Below are 15,158 nucleotides of genomic sequence, written 5' to 3' on the forward strand. Positions count from 1 at the left end.
TATAAAAGGAATCAGACAATATGTGCCCTTTTATGTCTTGGCTTCTTTCATTTTATTAGAATAATGTTTTCAAGGTTCATTTATATTGCAACATATATTACTCCTTCATTCCTTTTTATGGCAAAACAATATTTCATTGTATGAATATACAATATTTTAAGATCTATTCTTTTTTTTTGTTTTACTTGACTGCACTGGGTCTCAGTTGTGGCACTCAGGATCTTCAGTCTTCCTTGCAGCATGTGGGATCTTTAGTTGTGGCATGCAGTATCTTTAGGAGAAAACCACTTCATGTTGTATAATGTTCATTTTTTGTTTTTGATAATTGTACTATGGTTATTTCTGATGCTAACATTTAGGGAAAGATGCCAACACACAGAAACTCTCTGTACTATTTTTGCAACATCCAGGGTACCTTGTAGTAAAAACTTGAATACTGGACTTCCCTGATGGACCAGTGGTTAAGAATCCACCTGCCAATGCAGGGGACATGGGTTCATTTCCTGGTCTGGGAAGATTCCACAGGCTGTGGGACAACTAAGACTGTGCCACAGCTATAGAGCCCTCACGCTAGAGCCTGTGCTCTGCAACAAGAGAAGCTACCACAATGAGAAGCCCGTACCCCACAACCAGGGGGTAGCTCCTGGTTGCTGCAATTAGAGACAGCCTGCATGCAGCATCAAAGACCCAGCACAGCCAAAAAATAAATAAAGGTTCTATAAAAATTTTTTTAAATTGGTTACTTATAGAACCAAGGGGTAGAGGTAGTAAAGCAAATAGGGCAGACTGTTAGAATGAGCCTAATTACACAGAGATGTGAGAGGTTATTACTTCTTTAAAAGCAGTCAGCAAAATAACTTGGAAATAAAAAATGATATCACTGAAATAAAAACAGTATAGTAAGTGGGCTGGATGGAACAGTGAACAGTTTAAGTTGAACTTGTTGAACAAGAAGATAGATCTGAGGAATTTGCTGGATACAGTGAAAATGGCAAGTGTGAAACAACAGCTGAAGGTCACGGAGGAATCCGAAGATCTACTGTATTCTCATCTCACAGAAGTTCTAGAAGAAAAGAACAGCCAACAAGAAGGGGAGGAAAACATAGTCTGTTTTTTGCATTGCAGACAAATGGTCCAAGGGGCCACAAACAGTCCTGAGTGTCATGTGTTGGCAGCTGTGGTAGAAGTAGACACCTTCATGGGTGGCTTCTGGGATAGGATGTTTACAGACAGTCTCAGTGCCCATTAAAAGTTGAAACTCACAGGCTCTTTGGTGAGTATTTCCAACCTAGAACTATAGTCACACATCACATAAATGAACAAAGGTAAACATTTTTTAAATGCTCAGTATAGCGTTGCAATGAAAACAAAGCATTGAAAATAATTTAAATATCCACCAGTACAGGAGTGGATAGATAATGGCTCATTTTTACTATGAAACAGTATGAGGCTTAAAACAAAACCAGAAATATCTGTAATATTTTTGTGTATCAAGATGGGAAAATTCCCAGGAGATAATGTTAACTAATCAAACCAGGTATAAAACAGTATGTATAATTTATGTACATAAAATTAAACTACCTATTCTATAAATGTTGTATACTATTAAGTAAGATTATTAACATTTCAGTTCAGTTGGTCAGTCATGTCCAACTCTTTGTGACCCCATGGACTTCAGCATGCCAGGCTTCCTTGTCTATCACCAACTCCCAGAGAGAGCCTACTCAAACTCATGTTCATTGCATCAGTAATGCCATCCAACCATCTCATTCTCTGTCATCCCCTTCTCCTGCCTTCAATCTTGCCCAGCATCAGGGTCTTTTCCAATGAGTCAGTTCTCATCAGGTGGCCAAAGTATTGGAGTTTCAGCTTCAGCATCTGTCCTTCCAATGAATATTCAGGATTGATTTCCTTTAGGATGGGCTGGTTGGATCTCCTTGCAGTCCAAGGGACTCTCAAGAGCCTTCTCCAACACCACAGTTCAAAAGCATCAATTCTTCGGGGCTCATCTTTCTTTATAGTCCAAGTCTCACGTCCGTACATGACTACTGGAAAAACCATAGCTTTAACTAGACAGACCTTTATTGGTAAAGTGATGTCTCTGCTTTTTAATATGCCATCTAGATTGGTTATAGCTTTTCTTCCAAGGAGCAAGTGTCTTTTAATTTCATGGCTGCAGTCACCATCTGCAGTGATTTTGGAGCCCCCCAAAATAAAGTCTGTCACTGTTCCCATTGTTTCCCCATCTATTTGCCATGAAGTGATAGAACCAGATGCCATGATCTTAGTTTTCTGAATGTTGAGTTTTAAGCCTACTTTTTCACTGTCTTTCACTTTCATCAAGGGGCTGTTTAGTTCTTCTTTGCTTTCTGCTGTGTGGTGTCATCTTCATATCTGAGGTTATTGATCTTTCTTCTAGCAGTCTTGATTCCAGCTTGTGCTTCATCCAGCCTGACATTTCACATGATGTACTCTGCATATAAGTTAAATAAGCAGGGTGACAATATACAGCCATGATGTACTCCTTTCCTGATTTGGAACCAGTCTGTTGTATTAACATATACACACTATTATTTATAAAATAGATAGCCAAGAAGGACCTACTGTATAACAGAGAATATACTCTTTTGTAATGACCTATAAGGGAAAAGAATCTGAGAAAGAATACATATAATGCAAATATATATTTATAACTGAGTCACTGTGCTGTACACTTGAAATATGACATTGTAAATCAACTATGTGTGCAGGCTCAGTTGCTCAGTCTTGTCCGACTCTTTTGCAACCCCATGGACTGTAGCCCATCAGGCTCCTCTGTCCATGGGAAAATCAAATATGCTTCATTAAAAAAAAACAAAAATAAGACCAACACTAAAAAATGTACACACAAGTAACAATTACTTAGAAAATGTAATAAATAATCACAGTATAAGTCATTATAAAGCTAAGTAAAAACTTAGAATAGGTCTGAGATTAGGTCTTAAAATACAGCCTCAGAATAGGTCTTAAAAAAAAATTATGGAAGATCTATTTGAATAAAAGTTTAAGATTTTACTGAAAGACATAAAAGGTCTGAATGAAAGGAAACAAATACCATAGTTCCTGATAGGTGAATTTAATGTTAAAAGTGTCTGTTCTTTCTAAAATAATCTATAAATTCTAGGCCATTTCCATCAGAATCCCAGCATCATTACTTCAGTGGAATTTGACTAGCTCATTCCGATACTCATTTGGAAGACAAAATGGGCTTGCAGAGCCAGAAAAATTTTGGAAGATAATTATATAATGGAAGGACTTGCCCTACCAGAAGTCAGATTGTCTGCAGAACTTCACAGTGGTATTGGAACATTAACAAACATGGGAAAGGGAAAAGGTGACTCTAGTAAATGGTGTTTGGACAATTGTTTATCCATCTGGGAAAAAAATAGTTACACCTCTACCTGTGCTCAGTCACTTCAGTCATGTCCGATTCTTTGTGATGTTACGGACTGTAGATCACCAGGCTCTACTGACCGTGGGATTCTTCATGCAAGAATACTGGAGTAGGTTGCCATTTCCTTCTCCAGGGGAATCTTCCCAACTCAAGGATCAAACCCTCAAGAATCAAACCCCCCTCTCCTGCACTGGCAGGTGAATTCTTTACCACTAGCGCGGGTCACTCACAGCAGAGGTCTAGCCTCCAGGCTTCCAATTGGCTCATTTGTTGTTGAGAGGCCCTGCCCTACCCAGTCATTTACTGTCCATTGGTACCTCCCACCAGGCCTCCCCTTGGCCCCTGCTGCAGACCAGACAAAACATATGCCCACAAAATCTTGCACATGAATTGTGGATATGTTTTTATTTCTCCTGAGTATATACCTAAAAGAGGAATTGCTGGGTCACTGTTACTTCTTGAGGCATCTGTTTTCTGGGGTGAGCAGTGTGGTTTTAGCACCTTGGAAGGCACTGAGGTGGATAAACTGGAATGTGGGTCTCACAGTCCTTGTCACTAGGAGGGATGTGGCCTGCATTTCATCTTACATATGTGGAAGGGGCACTGTGAAGTCAAAGGGAAAGTGTTAGTCACTTGGTGGTGTCTTGACTCTTTTCGACCCTGTAGACTGTAGCCCGCCAGGCTCCTCTGTCCATGGGATTCTCTAGGCAAGAATACTGGAGTGGGTTGCCATTTCCTTTTCCAGGGTATCTTCCTGACCCAGAGATCGAACCAGGGTCTCCTGCATTGCAGGAGGATTCTTTACCATCTGAGCCACCAGGGAAGATGTATATAAGGAAAACCTAAGGAAGTTTATTGATTGATTTTGAAACTCTACACAACAATTGTAAAGGAGATAAAAATGTATGGATTAAAATAGAACAAAAGCATATTCTAGTTAAAATCCTGTTTTCCCCATCTTCTGGTGTGGGGTTCTGTACTGAAGAACGGCAAGGTTTTTACCCCTATTTTCTGCATAATACTATACTATAATAATATTATTTGGGGAACAGTCTCCTAGTGGAAGAATGGGGTTCTAGACTCAGTGGGTAGGGATTAAATCAAGGGGCCCGATGGGTCTCTGGGGAGGCCAAAAAAAAAAATGCAGGAAGGCCAACGTCCACTTTGAAATGAAAAATTTTAAATACCCACACAAAGAGGAGTTTACTGAAATGAAACCTGTCGGTTGTTGTTGCCTAAAATGCAGCGTTGTGCTCAGACCTGAGGTGAACTGTGGAACACTGAAATGGCTGTCACTTGAATTAAATGCAGTGTCTGCTGCCAGCCCACTCTGTAGTAATTGCTGGTTGAAAATGTGCAACCTGCCCCTGGGTTCGGTTTTGCAAAGGGGCCCTTCACTGAAAGCATCTGTTTGATCTCTTGCATTAATATCTCCACTGTCCTTTCCTTCATTTTATTACTTCTGATTTATTAGCCCATTGATGAGACCGGGCTGTATGCAAAATTGAGTCTCATTGTTAACAGGGTCTTAGCACTTGAAAATGCTGGAGGTTCTCCAGCGTCAAATGTAAATTTCAGAGAAGGAGCAACCAACAGCGTGAAGGGTTGACTGTCAAGTCAGACTTGGGTGCCCAGCACAAGAATTTTGGTGCAGAGATCCACAGATTTTGTTAACGTTTATAGGCACATACCGTCCCAAAGAAAAAAGAAATGCAAGAAGGCAGAGTGGCTGTCTAAGGAGGCCTTTCAAATAGCTGAGAAATGAAGAGAAGTGAAAGGCAAAGGAGAAAGGGAAAGACATATCCAACTGAATGTAGAGTTCCAGAGAATAGTGAGGAGAGATAAGAAAGCCTTCTTATGTGAACAATGCGAAGAAATAGAGGGAAACAATAGAATGAGAAAGACTAGAGGTCTGTTTAAGAAAATTGGAGATACCAAGAGAACATTTCATGCAAGGATGGGCACAATAAAGGACAGAAACAGTATGGACCTAACAGAAACAGAAAACATTAAGAAGAGGTGTCAGGGATACACAGAAGAACTATACAAAAATGGTCTTAATGACCCAGGTCACCATGATGGTGTGGTCACTCACCTAAGCCAGACATCCTGGAGTGTGAAGTCAAGTGTGCCTTAGGAAGTATTACTATGAACAAAGCTAGATGGAATTCCAGCTGAACTATTTAAAATCCTAAAAGCTGTTGCCGTTAAAGTTCTGTACTCAACATGTCAGCAAATTTGGAAAACAGCAGTGGCCACAGGACTGGAAAAGGTCAGTTTTCATTCCAGTCCCAAAGTAGGGCAATGCCAAAGAATGTTCGAACTACGGTAGAAGTGTGCTCATTTCACATGCTAGCAAGGTAATGCTCAAAGTCCTCCAAGCTAGGCTTCAGCAGTACATGAACTGAGAACTTCCAGATGTACAAGCTGGGTTTAAAAAAGGCAGAGGACCCAGAGACCAAATTGCCAACATTCATTGGATCGTAGAGAAAGCAAGGGAATTCCAGAAAAACATCTACTTCTGCTTCATTGACTATGCTTAAAGCCTTTGACTGTGTGGATTACAACAAACTGGAAAATTCTTAAAGAGATGGGTATACCAGACCACCTTATCTGTCTCCTGAGAAACCTGTAAGCTGGTCAAGAAGCAACCGTTAGAACTGGGCATGGAACAACAGGCTGATTCACAATTGGGAAAGGAGTACTGCAAGGCTGCCTGCCGTCCATGGAGTGGCAAGGAGTCGAACAGTGTCAGCGAAACCTCCCCTCCCTTGCACTTGGGTTGACTAAGAGCGATGTCTATTCTTGAAGGTATCTGCTTTCTTGCAGCCTTTGTGTTGCCTGGAAACCGTGTCCGAGCAATAACAGTTGATCGTGTTTCCCATTGGCTACCGTTCCCTGAAGCCCTCCCTCACAAGGTGCCAGACGAGAGCAGGGCCAATCCTGGCTGACTGCGCTAAATGTGAGTTGGAAGCGGTGGGTAATCCTGGCAAGAGGCTACGGAACGTGGGAGGAAGGAGGCTTGGCGGGCAGGGGGAGCGTCCTCAGGGTCCTTCTGGGAAGTCGGCTCTCACGGGGGAACTGGGGACTCTGGCTGGGAACACTATTTACCACGTAGTGGTAAATTCCGAGCTATCTCCAAGCCCTTCCCGTTTCAAACTGTACTTGGTGGGCGCCCAAGCCCTTTGGACAGATCCACGTGGTTTCCTCGCTTCCAACTCGCCGGGACTCGGGATTAAAAGTAAAATCGGGAGGTTTTTCAGCTCACTTGAGTAAAGTACGCTTTTGTTTTTCCGCAGGTGTCTTCTCTGGCAGAACGCCCTGGGAGGGGGTGATGGTGGTGGCAGGGGTTTGGGTGGGGTGGGGGAGTGGGAGGGTTAGCCGACGGGTTCAGGTTTATTAAATAAAATAAATGCCTAATTAAGAGTGTGTTAGTACTCTGTGTATGTAGCTCCTCAACCTTTAAACAATCCTATTCTTGCTAGTTATATTATTTAGTGGGATATCTTCTAATAATTAATAATCATTTGGAATGATGTTGTTGTTGATAAGACAAATTTTTAGTTTTGGTTGTCCTAACAAGTTCTTAGGTTTCATAAAACCTTGCTTACTTTGAGAAGTTGCTGTGAAAGTCACAGCAAGTTACTTTGAATGTTTTTTCTTTTAAAGGATAATACATTTCTGATTTTGGTATCTTATTATTAGTAATGATACCCAATTTCTTTAAAATTTTATTTTTTTGGCAGATGTATAGAGAATGGCTTTTGTGAAAGGTACAGTCAGATAAGGACATTTGAGGATTTTTGTTGTTGTTTAAAAAATGTAATCCTGTAAAAAACAAGGTCCTACTGTATAGCACAGGGAACTGTATTCAATATCCTGAGATAAACCATAGTAGAGAAGAATATAAAGAATGTGTGTGTATATATATATATATATATATATATGTTTAGGTCCCTCGTGCTTCAAACTAAACTTACTTGGTGGGTGCCCAAACCCTTTGGACAGGTCCACGTGGTCTCCTAGCTTCCAACTTGCAGCGGCTTGGTATTAAAAGTAAAAACAGGAGGTTTGCAGCCCATTTGGGTAAAGCACCCTTTTGTTTTTCTGCAGTGTTAGTGTTAGTTGCTCAGTCGTTTCTGACTCTTTGTGACCCCCTGCACTGTAGCCTGCCAGGCTCCTCAGTCCATGGTGTTCTCTAGGCAAGAATACTGGAGTGGGTAGCCATTCCCTTCTCCAGGGGATCTTCCTAACCCAGGGATCGAACTCAGGTCTCCTAAATTGCAGGCAGGATTCCTTTACTGTCAGAGCCACCAGGAAAGCTGGTGTGTATGTGTGTGTGTATATATATATACACAACATAATCACTTTGCTGTAGAACAGAAATCAACACAACATTATAAATCAACTATACTGCAATAAAAAATGCATCCCTGGTTTTGATTCTTTTAATAATGGTAATAAAGCTCTTTTAAGACATTACTTGATAGATCCCTTATTTTCATGGGATTTATTTCATACACTTGGATGAGCGACCTCATGTGAGTTTTAAGTCCCTATCTTCATAAAGTATAAAGATTTGGGGGCTTTATAAAGTAGCCCTTACCCTCTTTACAGGCCTTGTCCTTAATTCTCAGCATCCCTCGGTTCCTGACACTGTACCTAAAATTAAATGGAGTTTTTGTTAGTTATGTGAGAGTTGTAGAAATATCTAGCACTAAACCACTGTCTCTCCCTGGTATTTCTCCACATACTGAATCCATTACTCAAATGGGTGTCCCTTTCCTGGATCTCTGGAAATCGTAATTGGACAGCCTTCTGACCTCCTTGCTGAGTTATTGTTCTTTTTCTCTCTTCTCTTGTCCAAACTTGAGTTAGTGACCTCAGCTCCTTTATGACCAGCCTTTCGATGCCTTTGGCTCCCTCTAACTCAGGAGTCCTTATTCCCAGTTCCATGAGCCAACTCTGGATTCCTACTTATCCCAAGTTCCATGAACCAAGTTTTAGAGGACCATGAGAAAACCCCATCTTAATGTTCATCTATGACGAACCTAGACAGAGTATTAAGAAGCAGAGACTTTACTTAGCTAACAAAGGTCCATCTAGCCAAAGCTATGGTTTTTCGAGCAGTCATGTATGGACCTGAGAGTTGGACCATAAAGAAGATTGAATGCAGAAGAATTGATGCTTTTGAACTGTGGTGTTGGAGAAGACTCTTGAGAGTCCCTTGGACTGTAAGGAGATCAAACCAGTCAATCCTAAAGGAAATCAATCTTGAGTATTCATTGCAAAGACTGATGCTGAAGCTGAAGCTTGAATACTTTGGCCACCTGATGTGAAGACCTAACTCATTTGAAAAGACCCTGATGCTGGGAAAGATTGAAGGCAACCGGAGAAGGGGATGACAGAGGATAAAATGGTTGGATGGCATCATCGAGAAAATGGACATGAGTTTCAGCAAACTCCAGGAGATGGTGATGGTGGGAAGCCTGGCATGCTGCAGTCCATAGGGTTGCAAAGAGTCAGACACAACTGAGCGACTGAACAACAACTGAAATGGAGTGTCCTTTCCATCCTGAATGTAGGCCATCTGGGTATGGGGCTTTGTTAGCAGTGGAATCCATAGCAGTTTTCATGTCATGGTACAACATCTGCACATAGGCTTGATGGTTGTCCCTGCTTCCCAATGATGGTTCCCTATGACAGCCTGCCACTCAGTGTTGTTCAGTTGCTAAGTTGTGTCCAACTCTTTGTGACCCCATGGACTGCAACATGCCAGTCTTCCTGCCCTCCACTATCTCCCTGAGTTTGCTCAAATTCATGTCCATTGAGTTGGTGATGCCATCCAACCACCACCCTCTATCGCTCCCTTCTCCTTTTGCCTTCAATCTTGCCCAGCATCAGGGTCTTTTCCAATGAGTTGGCTCTTCACATCAGGTGGCCAGAGCATTGGAGCTTTAGCTTCAGCATCAGTTCAGTTTAGTTGCTCAGTCACTCAGCTTCAGCATCAGTCCTTACAATGAATATTCAGGACTGATTTCCTTTAGGATGGACTGGTTGGATCTCCTTGCAGTCCAAGGGACTCTCAAGAGTCTTCTCCAACACCACAGTTCAAAAGCATCAGTTCTTTCGTGCTCAGCCTTCTTTATGGTCTAATTCTCACATCCATACATGACTACTGGAAAAACCATAGCTTTGATTATATGGATGTTGGCAAAGTGATGTCCCTGCTTTTTAATACATTATCTAGGTTTGTCATAGCTTTCCTTTCAAGGAACAAGCATCTCTTAATTTCATGGCTGCAGTTACCATCTGCAGTGATTTTGGAGCCCAAGAAAATCTGTCACTGTTTCCACTTTTCCCCCTTCTATTTGCCGTGAAGTAATGGGACCAGATGCCATGATCTTAGCTTTTTGAATGTTGAGTTTTAAGTCAGCTTTTTCACTCAGTGTTGTTGCTCATGTGTTAAAATGTTAAAGTGGCTGGTCCAGGGACTATGTTGCATAAGAAATTTCACCCAAATTTGTGCCACAAGCAAAATATTTTGCTCATGGGTTTTGTAGGGATAAAGAATTAAGACAAGACACAAGCGTGGCCAACTTTTCTCAGTTCCACAATTTTTGTGGCCCTCTCAGCAAGGAAGACTCAACAGCTAGCAGCTGGAACAATCTGGATATTCATTCCCTCATATCTGGTGCCTGGGCTGGAGTGTTTGGAAGCCTGGGCTCAGCTGGGACTGTCCCACTGGAGTGCCTATGTGTGACTTTTCCCTATGGCCTTGGCATCCCCAGAGCCTGGCAGTCTCAGGGTAGTCAGACTTATTACATGGCATAGGGTTCCAAAGGTGAGTGTTGCAGTGATTGATCAAGGTGGAAGCTGCATGGTCTTTTATGAAAGCCTTGTAAGTTACATAGAATCACTGCTGTACTCTGTTAGTTTCAAACAACAAATCCACCCAGGATCAAAGAGACAGGTTGTGGACCCTATCTCTTAATGGAAGGAGTGTCAAGAAATGTGCAGCCATTAAAAAGAAACACTGCTAAAGTGATAAGTCTTTTAATATATCCCCCCAAAAAATTGTGATAGATGCATTTCTATGTAGTTGCTTGAAATCCTACGAATTTCATGTCATGCATTTTATAACATTATTCTGAGAAGGATTCAAGGACTTTCTCAGATGTCAAAAGGAGTGCTCAGACATAGAAGGGGCTCAGACTTCTTCCCTGGGGTGCACAGTTTCTTCCCTGGTTTGTTGGTCAGGGCAGGACTTTAAAAAAAAATTTTATTTGACTACGCTGGGTCTTAGTTGTGGCATGTGGGATCTATAACCAGGGATGGAACCCTGGTCCCCTCCATTGGGAGTGCAGAGTCTTAGCCAGTGGACCACCAGGGAAGTCCCCAGGACTCATTTGCCTTGGACCCAGCAGTGTTTAGAAATTGGTCTGTGATCTTTTTTTTTTTTTTTTTTTGGTCTAATTTCCTTCTTTTTTTTCACACCTCAATAGAGATTAGGAGGTTCTTTTCCAGCCCTGTTCTTCTGTCTTGGATACATTTGAAGGCAAGCTTCCTTCTAAGCTAGTCTTTGGACTCATTTTTCTTGTTTTGTCAAATGGCATTTTCATCCTCATATTATGTTACATGTTTTCTTCTTTGACCATTCATCACTTTAAAAGTACATTTAGTTTCTTGAGTTTTCACTTTCTTATTTTTCTTCTGTCATGTCTAGCTCACAGAGCAACCATCAACCAAAAAGAATAACTTGAGAGATGTGGAGAAATACTTTCTTTGCACTTATCACCAAATGATGTTGATTTTCACTTATTGAGCATTAGGCACAGGCCTGGGAGGCCAATGGCCTCATTTAAATCCCAAATCCAGTCTTTATTACCTGTCTGACCTTGAACCTATCAGTGAACCTCTCTGTGGCTTTAATTCATCGTGGGAGAAACGGTAGCATCCAGAGGTTGCTGACTGCCAGGTTTACAGTAACGACCCAGGAGAAGTGCCTGGCCTTCATCTGTTCCTTTACTGCTCCAACCTTTATCCTGTTCATTGAAGAATGCTGTTATGAACACTTCCTGGAGATGTGGCTGGCATTTTATTCTCCATACAGTTTACAGAAAAGCTCCTTCACATTTTCAGTTTTTTTCCCCTGCTTTCTGTCATTCCTAAACCACTTCACTCAACCTGGTGTAATTGTTTTTTTTTTTTTTTTTTTACTATTTATTTATTTGACTGTGTCGGATCCTAGCTGTGGCATGCATGATCTTCATTGCGTCATGAGGGATCTTTCACTGAAGTGCACAGACTCTCCAGTAGTGGCACACGGGCTCCAGAGTGTGTGGGCTCAGTAGTTGTCACAGGTGGGCTTAGTTGCTCCACGGCCTGTGGGATCTTAGTTCCCTGACCTGAGATTGAACCCATGTCCCCTGCATTGCAAAGCTGATTCTTAACCACTGGACCACCAGGAAAGTCCCTGGTGTGATCTTAATTGTGTGTGTTTGCACAGATTCAGTTTTGGCTTATGTGTCTCTTCCAAGCCTGATGCCCACCCCTGACTTCTACCAGTGGAGTTTCTCAAGACCTACTTCCAAGTTGATCCGTAGAGTCTCCTACCCACCTCCGCCCACCAACAGTAACTTTATTGCTTAAACATTTCATGGTGGACATCTCTTCCTGAATTTGTATTAAATTATATTGGGTTATTGTTCTCTGTGTATCTGTGCTGTGCTATATTTCATGGAGGAAGGTAGGCCTGGTAAGAATTTGCCTTTTGCTCCTGAAGGAGGCTCATGAGTTGCTGTTGAACAGAGGGCAGAGACTGGACAGTTGTTACTTAAATTTTCCCCTCAGAAGGCCAAGGCTGAACCTTTTCAAGGAAATCTTGGTTTTTTATTCTTTTGGGTCGGAATTTTGGATGCATCTTTCTAGAGGTTAAAGAGGTAAGTCTAAGCTTTCAACATTCACCCTGAGAAAGCCCTGGGAAGTGACTTGAACCAAGTTTGGAGCAGCAAAACTGGATAGTAGGAAAGTAAATATAACAGAGAAGGGAAAGAGAAAAGACCCTCTGAAATCAAGGCAAAAGAGGTAGTTAAGAATCTGCCTGCCAATGCAGGGGACACTGGTTCTATCCCCAATCTGGGAAGATTCCACATTCCTTGGAGCAGCAAAGCTCATGAGCCACAACTACTGAGCCCTCTTGCCTAGAGCTAATACTGCATAACAAGAGAAGCCACCACAAGGAGAAGCCAAGCACCACAAGGAAGACACAGAGCAGCCAAAAATAAGTAAATGCATAAAAGAAATCAAGGCCAAAGTTCCAAAGTGTCTCTTTCTCCATGTAATTGCTAGAATGTGGATTACCTTCTCCCTTCCCCCTTCTCTCGCCCCAAAAGACAAGAGGCCACAGATTGCAATACCAGTGAGGGACAGAGGAGCTCTGGGCATGAGAATTTTATCCCTCATTCAAATGCACACCCAGATACATGTGTGTCACCTCCTGATGTTACCCCACGGGATAAGTGCTTCTCCAGACCTAGCTATATTTGGGTTGAGACATCCAGTCTATGTGGTACCTGATGGAACGGAGGGTGTTGCCTGCCACCCTGTGGCTGCAGGTGATACAACAGAGGTGTGGGCGGCTATCTGATTCCTAGTCTTGCCTCTGGACTTGAGTTCCCACATGTGTGGATTTAAGCACTGTTTTTCTGAGGAGAGGATGCTGCTCATTTTCTTCATCTCCTCTTGCGGAGCTGTTTCCTGTGTTTATTGAATCTTCATATGTGCCCTCACTTGCTAATGTTATCCATACTGCCTTCTGTCTATGTATAGGATGGGAAAGGCTCCACACTTGACTCTGGTTTTTCATCCAATGTTAACTCCTGAATATACCCTCCAGGGGTATATGTTGTCTTCCTTCCACAACTAGCATGATCTTCGTGTATCCACCTCTCCAAGGACTATTTCTTTAAAGTGATTTTGTGCACGAACTCCACATTCTTCCTGTCTTCTGCATCCCCATAAGCACCTCCCCCTGCCCTCATCTATTTGCTTCTTCCCTCTCTCATATCCTATTTTGTTGGTTTTCTGATCTGAAAGTTGACCGCTAGCGTCTTGGTTTTCTGCCTTAATTTCTAACTCATAGATTACTTTCGGGCTAAAAAGTTTGCCTCTAACCACTGTTTCAGTCATCATCATTCATTGGAAATTAAATTTGTAATAATTTGACTCATCAGTGATTTTTTTTAGTATTTATTTATTTGGCTGTATCAGATCTTAGTTGCGGCATGATGGATCTTTCATTGCAGTGCTAGGACTCTGGTTGTTCCACTCGGGCTCAATAGTTTCAGCACTCTGGCTTAGTTGCTCCATGCCATGTGCGATCTTAGTTCCCTGACCAGGGATCAAACTGGCATTACAAGGTGGATTCTTAGCCAGGGGACAACCAGGGAAGTCCTTCATCAGTGATTTAGACTAGCCCTTCCTCCCCAGTTCTGGAGTTTTGTTCTTCCCTTTTGTGATCATTTTTATCCAAACTTTTGACCTTACTGAAAGTAGAACTTAAGTTTTTGCCTTTTTTAATTGGCACTGAGGTAACCTCATTCCACAGGTTTCAATCTGAAGTATTTCACTATTGTTTCTTCCAATGATTTTGTAGATTGCAGGTCAGTTTCTCATTTGACTCATCAGTAACAGGGTAGTTTGTATAGCTTTTCGTTTCAAAGAATATTTTTTCACTTTTTCCCTTTTTAACTGACTTTTATCTGATGTTAATTTTAACCTGTTATGTTCCCTAAATAGGCATAACTAGAATTTTTTCCCATTGTTTATAATTTAAAGGGATTTTCATATGTCTGAGCCTCAGAACCCAGAGAGGAGTGTGGGAAATAGAATTCCTCAAAGCATAGAGATTAAATCTCAAAGCTCTGAGATTTATTAAGTAAACTCAGGTCCAGAGTTAAAGGGTTTTGTACCCCCAATTCCAATGTGTGGGGATTTTTTTCCCTCCACATATCCAAGCCATTCTGAGACACCAGATAAATATCCTACAAGTCAACTCAATTCTGACACTGTCTACCCAGAGATAGCATCAGATTCCACAGGTTATGGGCTCAGTCCTACAAGACTGTTCCCCACTCCCTCCACCCAAGATACCAGTCATAAGTCCAGGTTTTCACCTGGGCTTCTAACCAACAGGCTATAGATTGGAGGCCCCGAAGGCCCCCTCCTTGTTTAATTTGTTGGAATGGCAAAGAGAATGTCATTTTACTTACTAGAGAACCAGTTTATCATAAAAGATTACAACTCAGTAACAGCCAGATGGAAGAGATGCATAGGCCAAGGTATGGGGAAGGGGTGCAGAGCTTTCATGTTCTCGGAACACGTGCTTCTCCTGAATCTCTACCAGCTGGAAACCCCATCCTTTGCGGATTTTGTTGTTATTGTTTAGTCACTAAGTCATGTCTGATTCTCTTGAGACTCATGGACTGTAGCCTGCCTGGCACCTCTGTCCATGGGATTTCCCAGGCAAGAATACTGGCGTGGGTTGCCATTTCCTTCTCCAGTGGGTCTTTCCAACCCAGGGATCGAACCCAGGTTTCCCGCATTGCGGGCAGATGCTTTACCATCTGAGCCACCAGGGAAGCCCTTATAAGGATCTGGATTATCTCAGGATCCCACCTCCACAGCTCCCCTTCCCCTTCTAGCCCTTCTCTGACATTTTTCA

The sequence above is a fragment of the Bos taurus genome, chromosome 18 (assembly GCF_002263795.3).
Source record: "Bos taurus isolate L1 Dominette 01449 registration number 42190680 breed Hereford chromosome 18, ARS-UCD2.0, whole genome shotgun sequence".
NCBI classification, from domain to species: Eukaryota; Metazoa; Chordata; class Mammalia; order Artiodactyla; family Bovidae; genus Bos; species Bos taurus.